This window comes from Callithrix jacchus, chromosome 16 (genome assembly GCF_049354715.1).
Source record: "Callithrix jacchus isolate 240 chromosome 16, calJac240_pri, whole genome shotgun sequence".
NCBI classification, from domain to species: domain Eukaryota; kingdom Metazoa; phylum Chordata; class Mammalia; order Primates; family Cebidae; genus Callithrix; species Callithrix jacchus.
Genome location: NC_133517.1, coordinates 14980019 through 14999200, shown reverse-complemented (window position 1 = coordinate 14999200; position 19182 = coordinate 14980019). Strand labels below are relative to the sequence as shown.

The 19182-nt window shown below is 41.1% G+C and overlaps 1 long non-coding RNA gene across 3 annotated transcripts in view; it reads right to left on the bottom strand.

The window, feature by feature from the left end:
* Positions 1–19182, bottom strand: part of LOC118148438 (uncharacterized) — an 84845-nt gene that overhangs the window by 52821 nt on the left and 12842 nt on the right. For all 3 annotated transcript variants that reach the window (XR_008477030.2, XR_008477031.2, XR_013527847.1), the window contains exon 2: positions 3308–3478. This is a non-coding gene — a long non-coding RNA (uncharacterized LOC118148438). The remainder of the gene's footprint in view (positions 1–3307; positions 3479–19182) is intronic.

Sequence of the window (19182 nt, the reverse complement as noted above, 5' to 3'; positions counted from 1 at the left end):
ATCATTAGAGATAAACCCTTGAATGGTAAATATAAGGATTTAAATGTGGGCAACAGACTCTGTTCCCACCAAATTCCTATTTCTAATTTTTCATATTCCATATAACATTATAAATGCATGAAATGGAGTTTCAATATTCAGGGACTATATCAAGCTTCAAATTACCAAGAAGGAAATTGCAGTTAGAAAAATGCATGTAGCTTACTTTGTGGTCCTGCCTTCTGGTCTCTTTTAAACCCATCTGTTTTATTGATGACAGGGCTGGGCTCAGAAACCAGATGTGTTTTTCTTTTAGATGCCATTCTTCTAGAGGACAGAATGTCTGACACATGACAAAAGGCAGGAATTTGCTTATTTATATCAGTTGTTAAATGTGGAATAAATCAACAGTATGCCTCTTCTTAAAAATACTTTGGCAGGCTGTAGCTTTTCTTTCTGTTTACAAATCTTTGCTAACATAATTACAGGATTGCTTTCCTTAAATATCTTATCCTGCCCGGGCGCGGTGGCTCAAGCCTGTAATCCCAGCACTTTGGGAGGCTGAGGCGGGTGGATCACGAGGTCAAGAAATCGAGACCATCCTGGTTAACATGGTGAAACCCCGTCTCTACTAAAAATACAAAAAATTAGTTGGGCATGGTGGCGTGTGCCTGTAATCCCAGCTACTCAGGAGGCTGAGGCAGGAGAATTGCCTGAACCCAGGAGGTGGAGGTTGCGGTGAGCCAAGATCGCGCCATTGCACTCCAGCCTGGGTAACATGAGCGAAATTCCGTCTCAAAAAAAAAAATCTTATCCTGAAGTTAGCTAGCCTATAGCTCCCACGGCAGACCCCAGAATCCTGGTGCTCTTGTGGAAATTGTCACAAACATAGCAGCAGTAGCAAACTGTGGCTTCTCAGTTTTGCTCTCAAACAATGGGCTCAAGACCAGAAGGCATGGCTGGATGTGGGAAGTACCCGATGGCCACATAAACATTTGAAGTATCAGGCATTAGAACAAAGGTAAGTAGGTTGATATCAACTTCTGTGCCAGACAGTGTGACTTCAGTACAACGGAGAGCAAAACAGGTATGAGCAGAACTTACAGCGGTAGAGTTTTCTTATTTGGAGTTTTCCAGTTGCTTTGCTTAAGTCTAATTTATAAAGAACTTTATCAATTTAGCTCTGGTTTCTTTGCAGTGACAAAGACAACATCCTGAACCTTGAAAAAACCCTCAGCGAGGTCTGTGACGAACGCCTTGTAGCCTAAAAGCTTGAAGGCATCATGTGTGTCCTACTCTTTCAGGAAAAAAGTACACAGGGCTTTTTTTTTTTTTTTTTTTTTTTTGAGACGGAGTTTCTCTTGTTACCCAGGCTGGAGTGCAATGGCGTGATCTCAGCTCACCGCAACCTGGGTTCAGGCAATTCTCCTGCCTCAGCCTCCCGAGTAGCTGGGGTTACAGGCACGCGCCACCATGCCCAGCTAATTTTTTGTATTTTTGGTAGAGACGGGGTTTCACCATGTTGACCAGGATGGTCTCGATCTCTTGACCTTATGATCCACCTGCCTCGGCCTCCCAAAGTGCTGGGATTACAAGCATAAGCCACCGCGCCGGCAGTACACAGGGCTTTAAAAGGTCTTCTCCAAAAAGAAAAGATAAGTTATTCTCCAGGGCACTTCTATTTTCCCCTTAAGTCTATTCCAGTAAGACCAACAAGATTCCATTCATTGATGCCGGCTTGATTTGCATATAATGGAGAATCTCCTTGTGCTAAGAAGCAATCTTAGAGTGTAGCAACTTAGCTTGTTATACACTGCCGGAAAATCTGTAATTTCAAAATGTATTTAGTGGGCCTTGGCTGTTTTATGCTTTTTTAAGTCCTAAATTTTTTTTCTAAATTGATACGTAACAATTATACATATTTATGATGTACATGTGATACATTGACACATGTATATAATGTATGATAAGCCCCAAAATTGATTGTAAGTGCTCTCTCTGTTTATGAATTCAATAACCTGTTTTGTTCCACATAATGGCTCTTTAAAGGTGGTTGTAGTCAGGCCAATTAGCAAATGTCATACAGGCTCAGACTTAAGTACTGTATAATCAGACCAAATTACTCCTTGACTTAAATTCAGACAATTTCATCTTGGTTTATCCTTTAAAAAAAAATTTAAAAAGTGCTTCCCCCATGCCCCAGAAAATCCAAACAAGCACTTGCAACAGGAAGGAGGGTAAGTCTGAAGAGTTTCAGGAGTCTCCTGCCCTTCTTTCCTCCTTTTCAGCCAATCAAGATGCCTGGAAACCCACGATTAAAGAATCGCTCTTGGGTATTTTGTTTCTTTTAATGTCTTCTGGTGATTTGCAACTGACAGTAGGAAGAAAAAGTCCCCGTTCATTCACTCATTCATTTGTCTGTTTACTGTCTTATTCGTTTATCCTTTTATTCAACAAGCATTGTTGGGGGCGGGGACTTTTTGTACACCAGGCACTGTACTACCTTCCATGACACTCACCTTCCTACCTGACATAGCACACAGGCTCCGATTGTCAATAAAGGTGCCAGAGAACCTGAGCTCTCACCCAGCATCAAGCTTTACTAGTAATTTCAGAGGTCATTGTGAGCCACAGGAAAAGCAGGGAGAGGTCCGCTACCCTCAGTGCAGCGCTCCAGGACCTTTCCTTCCATGGATCATGTGTGACCTCCCAAAGTGCTGGGATTACAAGGTGTATGTAGAGTTAACATCACTTGCACAGAAGAGGGCCACATTATGTATGAAGGTTTTCTGTCTTATACTCACAGTCACATAGCATATATATGTGATGTATTCTACGGGGTCATGCTCCATCTATTTGTAGATTCCAGGTCTGGTTACTACAAACAATCCTACCCAAACAGGTGCATCCTAAACAATGTTTAGGTGTTTGCCAACTCTACCATTAACCTGTTTATGGAAAGATTACAAAGAAGTCCCATAGTAAGAGAATGGATTGCAAAAGAAGTCCCATAGTAAGAGAATGGATTGCAAAAATCTGCTGCTTTATCAATTACCTTCCCACTACCCAATATGAGTAGGCTCTAAATGGGAGAGGATAGGCCACCAGAGAGCTATAGGCAGAACTTGATAATTTTTTTTTTTTTGAGATGGAGTTTCACTGTTGTTACCCAGACTGGAGTGCAATGGCACAATCTTGGCTCACCATAACCTCCACCTCCTGGGTTCAAGCAATTCTCCTGCCTCAGCCTCCCGAGTAGCTGGGACTACAGGCACGCACCACCATGCCCAGCTAATTTTTGTATTTTTAGTAGAGACGGGGGCTTCACCTTGTTGACCAGGATGGTCTCGATCTCTTGACCTCGTGATCCACCTGCCTTGGCCTCCCAAAGTGCTGGGATTATAGGCATGAGCCACCGCGCCCAGCCAGAACTTGATGATTTTTGTCCCACATTGACACTGACAAATCAAATTGAAGTCACAGTGTATTTGCACGGAAGCTGAGAGAAAAAAAGAAAGTGTAGTGTCACAATGGAAGGGTATTTTATTAAACATTTCCATAGCCAAGCTCACAAAATGTCAAGCATTTCCTTCCATAACTTTGACAGCTACCGTGGATGCCACTGCTCCTACAGCTTACTAGTATTTATTGAGCGCTTACTGTGTAGCAGGCACTGTGCTGGGCATTCATATGTAAAACCTCATTTAGTTGTCACTTTTCTATGAGATGAATACTACTAATCCTTTTTTTTTTTTTTGAGATGGAGTTTTACTCTTGTTGCGCAGGCTGGAGTGCAATGGCATGCTCTCAGCTCACTGCAACCTCTGCCTCCCGTGTTCAAGTGACTCTCCTGCCTCAGCCTCCCAAGTAGCTGGGATTACAGGTACCCGCCACCACACCTGGCTAATTTTGGAATACTATTAATCTCATGCCATTCGCAAGGAGCTGAGACTTAGGAAAGTTCCATACACCAGTTTAATGAGGAAGCCAGCACCCATTCCATCCAACCAGCCTGAAGCAAAGTCTTGGATCTCTGTTACCACCCTCTCCCAGTCAGGTTACAGGATGATTGAATGAGGTGACTCAAAAGGTCAGGAGGCCTCTCCTAAAGACCCAGAAGGTACAGGAGAGAACGTTCCCTAAGGAATGAGTTCCCTTTTTAGGCCATTCTCTGGGTGGAGCAGTGCCCCAAGTCCAGTCCACTGTACTGGAGACAGGGCAGGTTAAGGAGTTCAATAGCACATAGTGCCTGTGAAGGCCCAGACCAGAGATGGCAAATTAAGGTCTTAGAGCAACATCGTGTGGTTTATTTCAGTTAGGAACCTTGATTCACTTCCAAAAGGTCCCCAGAAATCTTTCATAACTTCCTTCGTTCAGGTGTCTCCTGAACCGTCAATTGATCAAGGAGCATCACAATTCTACAGTGTTAGAGGGAACAGACTTCCTGGGGTGGCACCTAGCTGTACTGAGGAGCTTCTGAAAAATATTTAGGGCGTGTCTTTGGCCTCTCATGGACACGTGTGTACAAAGTGTGTGGTGCCCTCTTTGTACAAATGAGCAAAAACAGAAGCTCCTCTGTATCTATTGCTAAAGTGAGGGGAGTTTCAGATCATCTCTTTGAATTCAGAATACTAGGCATTGAATAAACTCCTATTACCCTGCAAAGGCCCTTCTGGAATTATTCTTAAGGTTCAACAAAACAGTATAATTAATAATTTTTTGAAGTAAATGATAATACTTTTCCAGGGTTAATAAAAAAAATTTAATCATATCAATTATATCATTGTATTTTGATTTTTTGTTACCTCCTGCAGCAGTAGAGGCAATTTTTAAAAGCACCTTCAGAAAGAAAATGGATCTATGCAACCAACACAAAGAACATTTTGAGGCAACACACATCTGTGGCTACTGAGCGCCTGTTTTGAATTACATTTAAATTGCCTGAAGAGCATTTGGCAAATGCAAAGTTTTAAGTTGGTTTAAGCTTTTCCATGGACAATTTAGGTTTTGTACTGTTATTGTTACATCTATGCTTTTGCATTCAAATCTTTTCAACCAGCATGGAAAAGAGAAAAACATTGTGTTAAAGGCTTTTTAATGACATAGTAACTCCTCTTGACAAACAGTGGCTCTGTTCCATTATCTTATCTGCCAAAAAAGAAATATCTTCCAGGAGAATAATATGTGCTTAATCATGAAAGCCTTCAGCTCTGAAAGCTTCAAATGATAGAATCAGCAACAGAAACAAGTACTCCACATCCCCAAATTAGATGTGTTCTTTTGATTATCTTGCAGTAACATCTGTGGTAATAATACTTTCTGGAAACCGCTGCTGATATACTCAAATAGCTTTACCAAGTTTGCCTGGCTTGTCATGTCAAAAATCAGTGATTCTCCAAGCATAGGATTGCCCCTCTTCTCATCCCTTGCCCGTTGGCTTTGCCACCCCCACCCCAGAAGCTCCAGGAGGCTCCTATTACTGAATTATGACTTCATACACGACCATCCCCTAATTTCCACACTCTCCTTAGAGCTGACCATCCTCCCATGTGCAACAGCCAGTCAGCTCCAGGGAAGTCATCTTTGCTTCTGCTGCCTTGAAAATTACAATCAAAAGATAATGTAAATTTACAGAATATACCTGCTTCAAATGGATGTATGGTCCTGCTTGTAGACAATTTTTTTTTTTTTCGAGACAGAGTTTCGCTCTTGTTTACCCAGGCTGGAGTGCAATGGCACGATCTCGGCTCACCCAACCTCCGCCTCCTGGGTTCAGGCAATTCTCCTGCCTCAGCCTCCTGAGTAGCTGGGATTACAGGCACGAGCCACTATGCCCAGCTAATTTTTTGTATTTTTGGTAGAGACGGGGTTTCACCATGTTGACCAGGATGGTCTCGATCTCTTGACCTCGTGATCCACCCGCCTCAGCCTCCCAAAGTGCTGGGATTACAGGCATGAGCCACCGCGCCCACCCGGCCCGTAGACAATTCTTAACAGGACTTCTCTTATCCCCAAGGCCAGATTGCTTTGCAGGTGAGAACTGAGGTTAAAGAGTTCTAAGCTTATCTTACCTGCCTGGAAATTAAAGATAGCACAAATCCATGTCTCTCTGGCAATCTCTGATTGTGAACAGGAAATTCTATTAGACTTCGTTAGGAAATAGAACCTACTCTTCCTCTGCATTTGTGGGGTTTTGTACTACGTGTTGTGCATTTATTAACACATTAATGTTGGCCGGGCGCGGTGGCTCAAGCCTGTAATCCCAGCACTTTGGGAGGCCGAGGCGGTGGATCACGAGGTCGAGAGATGGAGACCATCCTGGTCAACATGGTGAAACCCCGTCTCTACTAAAAATACAAAAAATTAGCTGGGCACGGTGGCGCGTGCCTGTAATCCCAGCTACTCAGGAGGCTGAGGCAGGAGAATTGCCTGAACCCAGGAGGCGGAGGTTGTGATGAGCCGAGATCGCGCCATTGCACTCCAGCCTGGATAACAAGAGCGAAACTCCATCTCAAACAACAATAACAACAACAACAGCAAAATTAATGTTATAATGGTAGAAACATGCAATCCACTTAGATCCGCCTCAGGCTTGGTGTGTTTGCGAAGGGTTGGTGGCTTATTTTGGGAGAGGGGGTGAGTTGAGAATCTGATGAGAAGAATATTAAAGTATCAAAGGTTTGGGAATCAAACGGGCTCTTGGTTGTCAAAATGCTGACAGATATTAAATTTCTGAGAGATTGAGTTTGTAGGATACCAAAGAAGAGAATGCTAAGAATTTTTCATGTCACTCCTTTAATACATTTTACTCTTTACCCATTTCACCTCTCCACAAGGGAGAGAACCCATGTTGCACAGCAGAACTAGAAAAAAACACTTATCCTTCCAGAACCGCTAAGTAGTTTACTATTCATGGTCTACATTGTCCCCAGGAGACAGAAAAAGCTGTCTTATATCTTAAATGAAATGTTATTAGTGCTGGAACAGAATCACATAATTTCGTTCTCACAATGTGATACTGAATGTCATATGAAAAGTATAGAAATAGAAATAGAAAACCCTAAATAAATGATATAATCTGAAAATAAAATCGTATATACTTTTCCTCCTCCAAAAAAATAACATATTACCAAATTTAGTAATACACATGAGAAGACAGCGGTGTTCTCATGCATGCCTCACTGGTAAGATTAGCTACAGGCAGTTTTGCAGAAGGACAGAACTTTACTGTGAACCCATGATGATAGTGCATTAGGTTTTTAAATAGCGTAGAGAAAATTGAGGTTTTAAGTATGTTCATATGTGTTAAAAGTGTGTTCACTTTACTGGGGAATTTTGTACTCCTGTGTAGTGCCTAGCAAACCGTTCAGTGACGGCAATAGGGGTGGCGATGTTTTGAACAGCTGCAGTACTGTATTCATACACTGCTTTCATTGTGCCTGTTACAACCCAGATACAGAAGGATTCCACCCAAATGTATAGCCATTCAAATGATCTGAAAGACGTTTTTTTGAAAAGGATATTAATGATGCCAATGCCTTTTATATCTGAATTTCGAAAAGCAGAATATAAATGAAACCCATTAGAGAACATTTGGAGAAATTTAGCTGTTGAAAACCTGCCTTAATTGATTGCAAAACAAAGAGACAGCTAATGTATGACTTCAGTATGCATTTATTTTAATGAAGAAAGAGCTAGCAGTTCTAATGATTTTGAAGGAACCTCTGCACATGAGCAGGGTTAGTATGGACAACTGCCAACATTTGTGCCTTTCACCAAATGGACACTTTTAGCAGCACGTTGCCACGATACTTTCAAGGCTCAACTGCATCTATGACATTTTGGTTGTATTTTTCTTGTTTGCCATAGAAGCTGATCACAGAATCCTCAAGTCACTAGTTAATGGTAAATTTGGTAAGAATGCTAAATTATCTGGGTAAACCGTATTGTGGCCTAATTATTTTAATAATTGGAATTGAACGAATATGTGTGAATATAAACAACTGTGCTCAGCACAGTTGTGGGTAACCCCTCAAGATGGATGAGCTCAGGAGCTGTATAGACGTGGACATACTTATTCTCAGATCGCACTAAGCAATCAGGAGCCCTGCCCAGCGGCACGTGGCTCATCAACTTCAAGGTTCTGACTCATACCAATTGCCTTTGCTCCAGAATCTCAATTTTTAGTAGTAAAATCAATGTAACACGTTTCCTTGGTATATTTTTCTGATTAAAGATAGCTCTTCTCAATAAAACTTGGTTCCCTGTTACAGGAGAGCTACCTTAAAAAATGCTGTAGGGCAGATTGTAACATTGCCTCCTGTCTTTCTAGCATTCCCCACAACTGAAAAATTGGATTATTGTAAGGTCGTGCGAAATCACCCCACATGTATTTACCACCGTCACTGGGGGTGCGGCAGAGGAAGGAGAGACCTCACCCAGAAACAAATGTTCACCACAACTCGGGATGTTCCTGGGGCAAGCTGAGCCTCTGCAGCAAAGTCACCAGCATCTGAAGAAGGCTAAGGATAAGCATGAACTGAAAGGTAAAACACCAACAACATTTCTTTCCTTGGCCCGGAAGGATTTTTAGATAACAACTCAATGAATTCTTCTCCCACTGCTATTTAATTTTGTTGTCCACAATAAACTAGGCCAACTGTGGAGATGGGGTGGGGGTGTGATCTAGTTTAATCTCTTTGTTACATTACACTCACGCAGGGAAGTCATCAGAGTTGAAAGTGACATTCTACTCTGGCTCCAGAAGTCATAGTAAAAAGTGAATCTTGGAACTTGTGATAAAGAAGGAACATATCTTTAGAGGAGAAATCTAATAGCATCTTCTCTCCACGGGACAGGTAGTCAATCAAACAGTATCTAAATCCAGTATGGAGAGAGAGAGAGAAAGGAGACATACTCTAAACTCGCTCCGTGGGATTGAATTCCATGGCCTATCCTATTTTGTTAGATAGGCTCTTGAAGAAAGATTGAGTTAACCCTGAAGACAGGTGCTGCACATTGTATTATTGTTTGTACTTTCTTACATTATACAAACAATACTATGAATTATGTAATGATATATTATTACAAATATATATTATATATACTAAGGAAGATTAGATAGATGGTATTATATATATATTCTTTCATCTTCTGTTTCATCTTTCATCTTTGCCAATGTGTAGTTTAGATAAATGTGTAAACTGGATGAGTCAGCTGTCTTTTATTCTTCCTTAATTATGCTATGATTAATCAATATGAAAGAGGATCAAGAAATTTATTTTCAGTCTTGAATAACTACAAAATTAAACAGAGTGAGAGGTGGCTGTCTAATCTGGTATAATAAGCCTACTAAGAACAGCTTTATTAAAACAGCCTCATGATTGTCCTCAGGGAAATGTCTGAAACAGTGAACAATTCAGAAAGGGGAAGGAGCCCAATAACAAAAAGACTGGCTACTGAGTAAGACGGGGAAGGTAACTAGCGTTTGTTATCCCTAAGGCATAGATGCTCATGTGAGTACTGAGATCGCTCAATAATCAGCCAAAGAAGAAACATGCTCCCATGTCCCAATTTCAAACTCGTGTGCCTAACCGGCCATAGCAAAAAATACTTGAAAGGCTAAAAAGTATTCTAAGAGTTTTTTTTCATTTCCAAGTGAACAGAGTTAGTGGCCATAACTGGGTCACATCCCGCCCCTTCCCCTGGACATATGCTACGTTAATCCTGGGTATTTGGCCCAAGGTAATATCTAGCACAGATGGAAGGAAGTGAGAATTTATCTCTGGGAGTGAAAGTTGGTACTATGGAAGAAATATTTATCTTCCAGGTGGGCAAACAGCTAAGAGGGAGCCCTTATCTTGGCTCGTGTCTGATGTGGTTAGGGATATGAATATTTGAAAGAAGCAACTATACAACCGTGCTCCAGGAAGGAGTTTCCTGTGATCCAAAGGAGACAGCTCCAACATGCAAGTGTGTTGACAGCAGCTACCTGGTTATGGAAATCCAAGGCTAATTTATTGCAAGTCAATGTTTAGAAATTAAACTAATTGGGGCTGGGCGTGGTGGCTCAAGCCTGTAATCCCAGCACTTTGGGAGGCCGAGGCAGGTGGATCACGAGGTCAAGAGATCGAGACCATCCTGGTCAACATAGTGAAACCCCATCTCTACTAAAAATACAAAAAATTAGCTGGGCATGGTGACACATGCCTGTAATCCCAGCTACTCAGGAGGCTGAGGCAGGAGAATTGCCTGATCCCAGGAGGCGGAGGTTGTAGTGAGCCAAGATCGCGCCATTGCACTCCAGCCTGGGTAACAAGAGTGAAAGTCCGTCTCAAGAAAAAAAAGGAATTAAACTACTTGTTACCTTCTTTAGGAACTAATCAAGATCTCACCACAGACTAGCAGTCTCTTGTGCTTGTTTACTACTATATTGCACGTATTATTTGCAGGTCTGTTCCCCACCCTGACTTTGAGCATGCTTCGTGGAGAAACTGCCTCCTATATACTGTTTGGCTCACACTCCCCTCCCCTCCAATGGATTTGGCCAATAGGCATCAGCAACAGATGAGAGGGCAAGAGAAAAGAAAGGTGGGGATATTTCTCTCCCTTCTCCCCTCCTTGTATTGGTGCCCCATGCTGGCAGGGGCTGGTTTTTTTCATTAGTACATTTCCTACCAGACTATCCCTCCCTGGCTCCAGTCTCATAAACTGTGCTGAAACTCAATCTTCCCTTTGGCCTTTCAGGCCTAGGAGTATGAACAGCTGTCTGCTCAGCTCAGTGCCCTTAACCATGCCCACAACTTTGTAAATGATGCCTTCACTAAACTATCTTCCCTTAAGTCCTTTTGTTCCTTGCCGTAACCTTAATGGATACACAAAGCTTCATTTGCGACCTCCATGCTGGCTTTCAGAGCTTCATAACCACCTGAGACCCTGTTCTTGTGGTCAAACACATACATTTGTTACACATTTATTAGGGTTTTACATGCGCAGCAGTTAACAAGACAGCCTTTGCCTATGAAGAACTTACAGTCTTGTTCTGAATATGTGTAAGTAAAGAGGTCATCAGAACAACAGGTGAGCCATGCATTAGGGCTGTGTGACTCTGTGCTGGGTATTTCTTCCTGGATGTCACCCCAGCCTGGATCTTCACGTCCAACATTTAGCATTCTGAACTCACTCCCCTAAGCCCATTCTCTATTACCTATCTTTGTTGATGTCACCAACACACCATCTACCCATCTGTCCAAGTCAGAACCTGTGGAGTCATCCTACATGCCTCTGACTTTCTTTATCGGTGTGATAAAAAAATTATAAATTTATAGCCTCAATTGCTCTGTCATATTCTCCTCACACTCAGCATTTCTTTCCTAGTCCAGATAGCCACAGCTTTCCTCTCCCAATCTCAAATCCTGCTCCCTTGAATTCTTCCCCGACTCTACCACCCTATCGATTATTGACAATATGTATATCTGATTGTAATTCTATTCTGGCCACAGCTTTTTTGGCCCCTTCACAGATGAATTAAAAATGTATACTCCTTTGTATGTCTGACAAGGCCTTTTATGATCTGGCCCCTACCCGCCTATCCAGCCTTGTTTCACTCAAGCTGCTCAACTACCACCTGACTCCCAGCAGTGCTAAAGTGATTATGGTTCCCCAGACATTCCATACTCTCTCCTGTCATGTCCACCAACAACATTCTACTTATCTTTCATGTCTTCCTCAAATGCTGCCATTTCTGTGAAGTCCTTTCTGTGTTCTACAGGCACCTGGAATTCTCCTATTACATGTAATAAGCTTCTTTCATACCTGTGCTCTTATCATAGTTATTTGTTCAGACATCCGTCTCCTCCTAAGGCTACTAATTCCTTAACTGCAGAAACTATGTATTTTCTTCCATGAATCTAAGACGTGGGCATTGAGTAAATACCATCTGAGAAATGAATAAATGCTTTACAATTTTCAAATCATGTTAGTACCTTTGGTCTCATTTCACCCTCCCTAGAAGTGGCAGCTGTGACTGGTTAATGAGGACTTACCTGGAGCCAAATTGTCAGCAAGCCTCAGCATATGAAGTGTAACTTGACCACACAACTCTGGAGCCCCTGTCTAACTTTATGGCCTTGCTGAAGTTACTAATTGTCCTTGAACCCTAGATTCTTGATATGTAAACTAATAGTAATAATAATAGTACCTGTCTTAAAAGCTATTGTGAAATTTAATGAGAAAATGTGTACTAAGCACAGCAGCTGGTACATGGTATCTGCAAATGGTAGCTCTTTCTATCCTTTCCTTCGCAACCCTGCCACTGCTAAAAATATCTCTTGTAGCAAAGGCCATATGGATGCAGAGACCCATAGCCATGTAGTTAATTTCTGCAGCCAAATTATAGTGCCTTCATTTCTCCTATTTTCATACATATGTAACTATAAGAGTGTCCGCAGTATTTTTTAACCTGTCCTGAGCAAGAGTCCTGCCTCATTCATCTGGCGTGAATCTGCTACATGGAGAGGGGAAGAAAAGTAGTAGAAAGTTGAGAAGCAGATAGCATAAAAAAGAAGGGGAAAATGAGTTGCCAGTCCTCCTAATCTTCCTTTTAAAGAAGAAGGGCTCGGTAAAGTAAATGATGCATCTGCCTTGCAGCTGAAAGGTATCTCTCTGCAATTCCTACTGTCAGAACAGGGAAATGTGGTTACTGGTAAAGCACCAGATTGGCCCACTGCGTTCGGATTGCGCAGGCCTGTGCACTCTCGTTTTATGTAAGTCACCTTTTTTTTTTGTCCAATTGTCAACATTTATTACAGCTATTTTTAGCACCTCTCGCAATTGCAGGTAAACCTCTTTGTTGAAGAAGCAACCACAATATGAAATATAAGGCTTTTTCTTGAAAATTTGCATTAGGATAGTGTGCAATTAGAGACTTTATTACCACAGCTTTTGTATATCTTCTTCAAACATACATTAAGAATTTATTTAAACTTTTAGACAACTTTCCATTTTTCTTTGTCAATATAAATGTCTCTATTACACTTACAGATAATGATCTTTAGGAGGTGGTGAAGGAGGTGATAATAACGTCTGACATTTAGCTGATGGGTTTCCATTAAACATGCTATTAGAGTGAGATGAGATGGTTCAAGGGATGAGTAATGGGCCACAAAGCCTTTCACCTGTGTGTCAGTGGGTCCAGCATCTCAGTTAGCAAGGCCTGAGCATGACTATTTTTCAGTAATTCAAAGGCATAATTCTTTTAGGGTTTCCTGCAGAATAGACCATTCTCCAAATGGTCACTCAGAGGACAGAGCACTAGATTAGGAGTTTTAAGACCTGAATTCTATTCTCAATAATCACTACCTTATTTCCATATCATTTAACTTCTCAAGGGCCTCAATTTCCTCATCTGTCAAAAGAACGCACAATTAAAAAAAAAAAAATATTTCATGGTTTTGATGTTCCTGAGACTTTTGAGTAGACCCAGATTTTTATCTGGTATTTTTGTTGTTGTTGTTCTACCTAAAAGATTTTCTTTAACATTGGTTGTTGTGTGCTACAGAAGCCCTACTATCTTACAAAAGCCAGTGCTTTGAAAAGTATTCACTGCTATATACAAATTCTAATCCTGTCATCCCGGAGCAAAATGACTGTGATCTGCTCCACTAGTCCTTAAGGTCTTTGAGTACCTGAGCTGGGTCTCACAGGTTGTGTCAACCACATTCCTGAATGCATAGCTGGAACCCACTTTAGCTAGTTTATGCAAAGAGCATTGAGTAAGGAGTATATCTGGCTCAAAAAAGTGCTGGGAGGGCAGGAAAGCAGACAAGAGGCTGAGTTTCTGGGAATAATTTACCTACCTGTGGCACCAAGGTGACTGCTGCCTCTCCTACAGTCCGGTAGAGATGGGAACATCAGGGTCTGGGTACATGTCACCTCAGCCACGTTTGCATGCACAGCTCATATGCCTCACATTCTGCTTCTCCTCACTGGGACTCCTCTTTTTTTATTTTATATTGACAAATAACAATTATACATATATTTATAGGGTTCTATGTGATATTATGATTTATGTATACATTGTGGAATGAATAAATCAAGCTTATTAATATGTATATTAACTCATTTATGTATCATTTTTTTGTAGTGTGAACGTCACGCTTGTAATCCCAGAACTTTGGGAGGCCGAGACAGGTGTATTGCTTGAGCTCTGGAGCTGGAAACCAGCCTGGGAAAAATGGTGAAATCCCATATCTACAAAAGTTACAGAAATTAGCCAGGCATGGTGATTCACACCTGTAGTCCCAGCTACTTGGGGGTCGAGGCAGGAAGATCCTTCCTTGAGCCCAGAAGGTCAATGCTGCAGTAAGGTGAGATCATGCCACTTTACTCCAGCCTGGCCAACAGAGTGAGACACTGTCTCAAAAAACAAAAAACAACAACAAAACCCCTATTCTTTCAGCAATTTTGAAATATACAATACACGATTATTAACTCAAGTCACCTTGATGTGCAATAAATCTAAAACTGATTCATCGGCCAAGCGCGGTGGCTCAAGCCTGTAATCCCAGCACTTTGGGAGGCCGAGGTGGGTGGATCACAAGGTCAAGAGATCGAGACCATCCTGGTCAACATGGTGAAACCCTGTCTCTACTACAAATACAAAAAATTAGCTGGGCATGGTGGCGCGTGCCTGTAATCCCAGCTACTCAGGAGGCTGAGGCAGGAGAATTGCCTGAACCCAGGAGGCGGAGGTTGCAGTGAGCCGAGATTGTGCCATTGCACTCCAGCCTGGGTAACAAGAGTGAAACTCCATCCCAAAAATAAATAAATAAATAAACTGATTCCTCCTGTCTAACTGAAACTTTGCATCCTCTGACCAACATTTCTCAGACCATAATCCCTGGTAGCCACCATTATACTTTCTACTTCTACAAGTTGGCCATTCTTAGCATCTACATACAAATGAGATCATGCAATATTTTTCTTTCTTTGCCTGACTTCTTTCACTTAGCATAATACTCTTCAGGTTCATCCATGTTATCCAAAATGACAGAACTTCCTTCTTTTCTAAGGCTGAATAGTATTCTATTGGGTATACATGCCACATTTTCTTTATCCGTTCATCCGTTGATGGACACTTAGGTTGCTTCCTTATCCAGGCTGTGGTGAGCAGTGCTGCAGTGAAAATGGGAGGGCAAGTATCTCTGTGATGTACTGAATTCCATTTCTTTGGATACATACCCAAAAATGGGATTGCTGGACTACATGGTAGTTTTTAGTTTTTGAGTAAGCTCCATACTATTTTCCATAATGGCTGTACTAATTTGTATTTCCACCAAGAGTGTCCTTTTCTCTACATCCTTGCAACCACTTTTTATATTTAATCGTTCTGATAATGACCATCCTAACAGGTGTAAGCTAGTATCTCATTGTGATTTTAATTTGCATTTACCTGTTAGTGATGTTGATTATTTTTTGTACACCTCTTGGCTGTTTGTAAGTCTTCTTTTGAGAAATGTTTATTCGGGTTTTTTGTTCACTTTTTAAATTAGGTTTAAATGTTTTCTTGCTATTGAGCTGTTTGAGTGAGTTCCTTATGTATTTTGGATATTGACCCCTTATCAGATGTATGTATAAAAATGCTTCTCCTGATCTTAAAGAAAAAAGTATTCTTTAAGTAAATATCTATTTGCAAACGTTTCCCCCCTGCGTTTAACAGTTCCAGTTCTTACACAAATTGACAAATGTGACTCACCATATTAACAGAATAAATGACCAAAAAAAAAATGATCATTTCAATAGATGCAGAAAAAGCATTTGACAAAATTTAACATCCTTTCATGATAAAACCTCAATATATTAGGTAAGAAGGAACGTTTCTCAACACAATAGAGGCCATACATGACAAGTTCGCAGGCTAACATCATACTCAATGGTGAAAAGCAAATGCTTTTTCTTTAAGATCAGGACCAAGACTAGGATTCCCACTTTCATCACTTCTATTCAACATCAGACTGGAAGTCCTAGTCAGAGAAACTATGCAAGCAAAAGAAATAAAATGCACTCATATAGGAAAAGCAACAGTGAAATTCTCTATTTGCTGACAACATGATCTTACATATAGAAAACTCTGAGATTCCGATGTTAGAACTCTTAGTAGCTGATAAATGAATTCAGTAAAGTTGCAGGATATAAAATCAACATACAAAAATTAGTAGCATTTCTATTTCACAATGAACCTCCAAAAAAGAAATGAAGAAAACAGTTCCATTTATGATAGCATCAAAGAAAGACAATACTGAGAAATAAAGTTAACCAAGGAAGTGAAAGATCTGATCCTGAAAACTACAGAAAATTGATGAAAGAAATTAAAGACAACACATATAAATGGAAAGATACCCAGTATTCAAGGATGGGCAGAATTACTATTGTTTAAATATCTATATCACCCAAAGTGATCTACAGATTCAATGCTATCCCTATCAAAATTCCAATATCTTTCTTCACAGATTTAGAAAAATAATCCTGAAATTTGTATAGAACTACAAGGGACCCAAATAGCCAAAGCAATTTTAAGCAAAACGAACAAAGGTACAGTCATCACACTCCTCAATTTCAAAATATATTACAAAGCTATAGTAATTAAAACAGCATGGTACTGGCATAAACACAGACACATCAACCAATGAAGCAAGATATAGAGACCAGAAATAAGCCTACACATTTACAGCTGATTTATTTTGACAAAGGTGTCAAGAGCACAAAAAGGGACATGGATAATGTCTTCAATAAATGGTGTTAGGAAACTGGATATCCACAGAAAGAAGAATAAAATTGTAACCTTATCTCACTCACGCGCTTTTCAAATCAAAGTCCTGTGTATTATATGCACTTGTTCAAAAATAAATCATAACCTTTGTCTTAGTTCATGCTGCTATAACAAGAATATCATAGACTTGATGGCTTAAAGAAAAAAACATTAATTTCTCACAGTTCTGGAGGCTAGAAGTCTGAGATCAGGGTGCTGGCAGGGTCAGGTTCTAGTAAGGACCCTCATCCTGATTTTCTCACATTGCAGGAGAGAGAGAGTTGGGGATAGAAATAGCAAACTGTCTTATGTTTAAAATCTCTCTTTATCTCTCTCTTTTTAAAAAAAATTTTTAGAGACGGGGGTCTCTGTCACCCAGGCTGGCATGCAGTGTCACAATTACACCATATTACAACTTTCACCACCTGGGTTCAAGTGATCCTCCCACCAAAGCCGCCTTAGTAGTTGGGACTATGGATGCATGTCACCATGCCCAGATAGTTTTTTTACACTTTTTTATAGAGATATGGTCTTGCTATGTTGCTCAGGCTGGTTTCAAACTCCTGGCCTCAAGAAATCCTCCCACCTCAGCCTCCCAAAGTTCTAGAATTACAGGTGTGAGCTACCACGCCCAGCCACATGTCCTTCCTTACAAGGGTACCAATCTCCTCATGGGGAGTCCAACTTCATGACCTTATTATCTCTCAAATGCCCCATCTTCAAATATCACACTGGGGGTTAGGGACACAGACATGTATTCCATAGCAAACCTCTTAACAGACAGACTCTGAGAACTGTTTTAATTTTTAGCACTTTAGAAGGGAATTGAAATTTTAGTGGATATTCACACCGACTCTGCTACTTATGCCTATAAAACCCCTGTAATATCATGGACACTCAAGGATATTTTTCAGACTCCATTTAATACAATTAAAGAAAATGTAAATGCAAGCAGGCAACAGATAGTGATTGGGTATCTACTGTATGCAAGCAGCATCCTACCCATGTGAGAAACCTGAATTACCCCAACAACAATCCAGCACAAAAACGCTTGCCCTATCTCAAACCTTCCATATTGCTCCATGTTTCCAAGCTTTTGCACAAGCCCTTCCCCCTGTGGAGTGCCCTGCTCCCACTCTTCCACCCATCAACTTCCAAAGATGAATTTCTCTGGCCCTTTAAAGCACAAACTAAGCTTCACTACTTTGGGAAAACTTCTGTATCTGTTAGAATCTTTTAACTGTATGTAACAGAATAATGGAAAGTGGCTTAAACAAAAAAGGTGTGTTATCTTATATAACAATAACAGCAAAAGACACAGAGACAGAAAAGAAGGTCCCAGGTTTGTGCTTCAGCAGTGCAATAATGCCAACAAGACCCAACAGCTTCCCCTATTTCTGCTCTTCCATCCTCACTTTGTTAGGGTTCATCCTCTGGCTTGTCCTTTCATGATCACAGCATGGATACAACATACGTTTTCACACAATTGTAGTCAAAGTCAGGAAGGGAGGTGTCTCCTTGCTTGTCTCCTTCTATCCAGAGATAAACCTTTCCTGAGTTCTGTCTGAAGAATTACTTTTAGGTCTCCTTTCCGGGGATTGTGTTACAGGCCCACACATCAACCAATCACTGATCAGGGGAAGGGAAACACAGTGATTGGCTTAGACTTGCGAACATTCATTTTCTGGCCCTGGAAGAGGAGAAGAGTGAATAATAACACTAAAGCAAGGTGTCTCTCGCAGCAATAAAGAAGGAGAGAGGAGTAGGTAACCCCTGGCATCCCCCTACACCCTCTCAATCACAACCATCACACCCTCCTGAGCTGCGGGAGGTGGCCCACCTCAGTGCTCTCGCAGCAACCCATAATTAGGGTAATTGCGGCACTTAGCACGTTGTCAACTCACTTCTCAGCTCTGCCTCTCAGTGAGCTCCTCTAGACCCAGGCTCTTTGTTATTCATCTGCCTCTCTAGGCTTAACTCAGTGTTCACCACACTGAATGCATCCAGCAAATATTGGCTGAACTTGAATAAGTTAAATTACATGGGTCATGATTCTATCCATGTACACAGTTATTAGCTATTTAGAAGAGTTATTATTGAATTATCTAACTAGATCACACTTAGAAATACTATGTGAAAATATTTTGCACAATTAAATGTAGTTATTTCAAAGTGCCAGAACCGCAACGGGCAAGGTGGACACGCACAAGCAAACTGACAACGGCCAGAACGGCAACGGGCAAGGTGGACACGCACAAGCAAACTGACAACGGCCAGAACGGCAATGGGCAAGGTGGACACGCACAAGCAAACTGACAACGGCCAGAACGGCAACGGGTAAGGTGGACACGCACAAGCAAACTGACAACGGCCAGAACGGCGACGGGTAAGGTGGA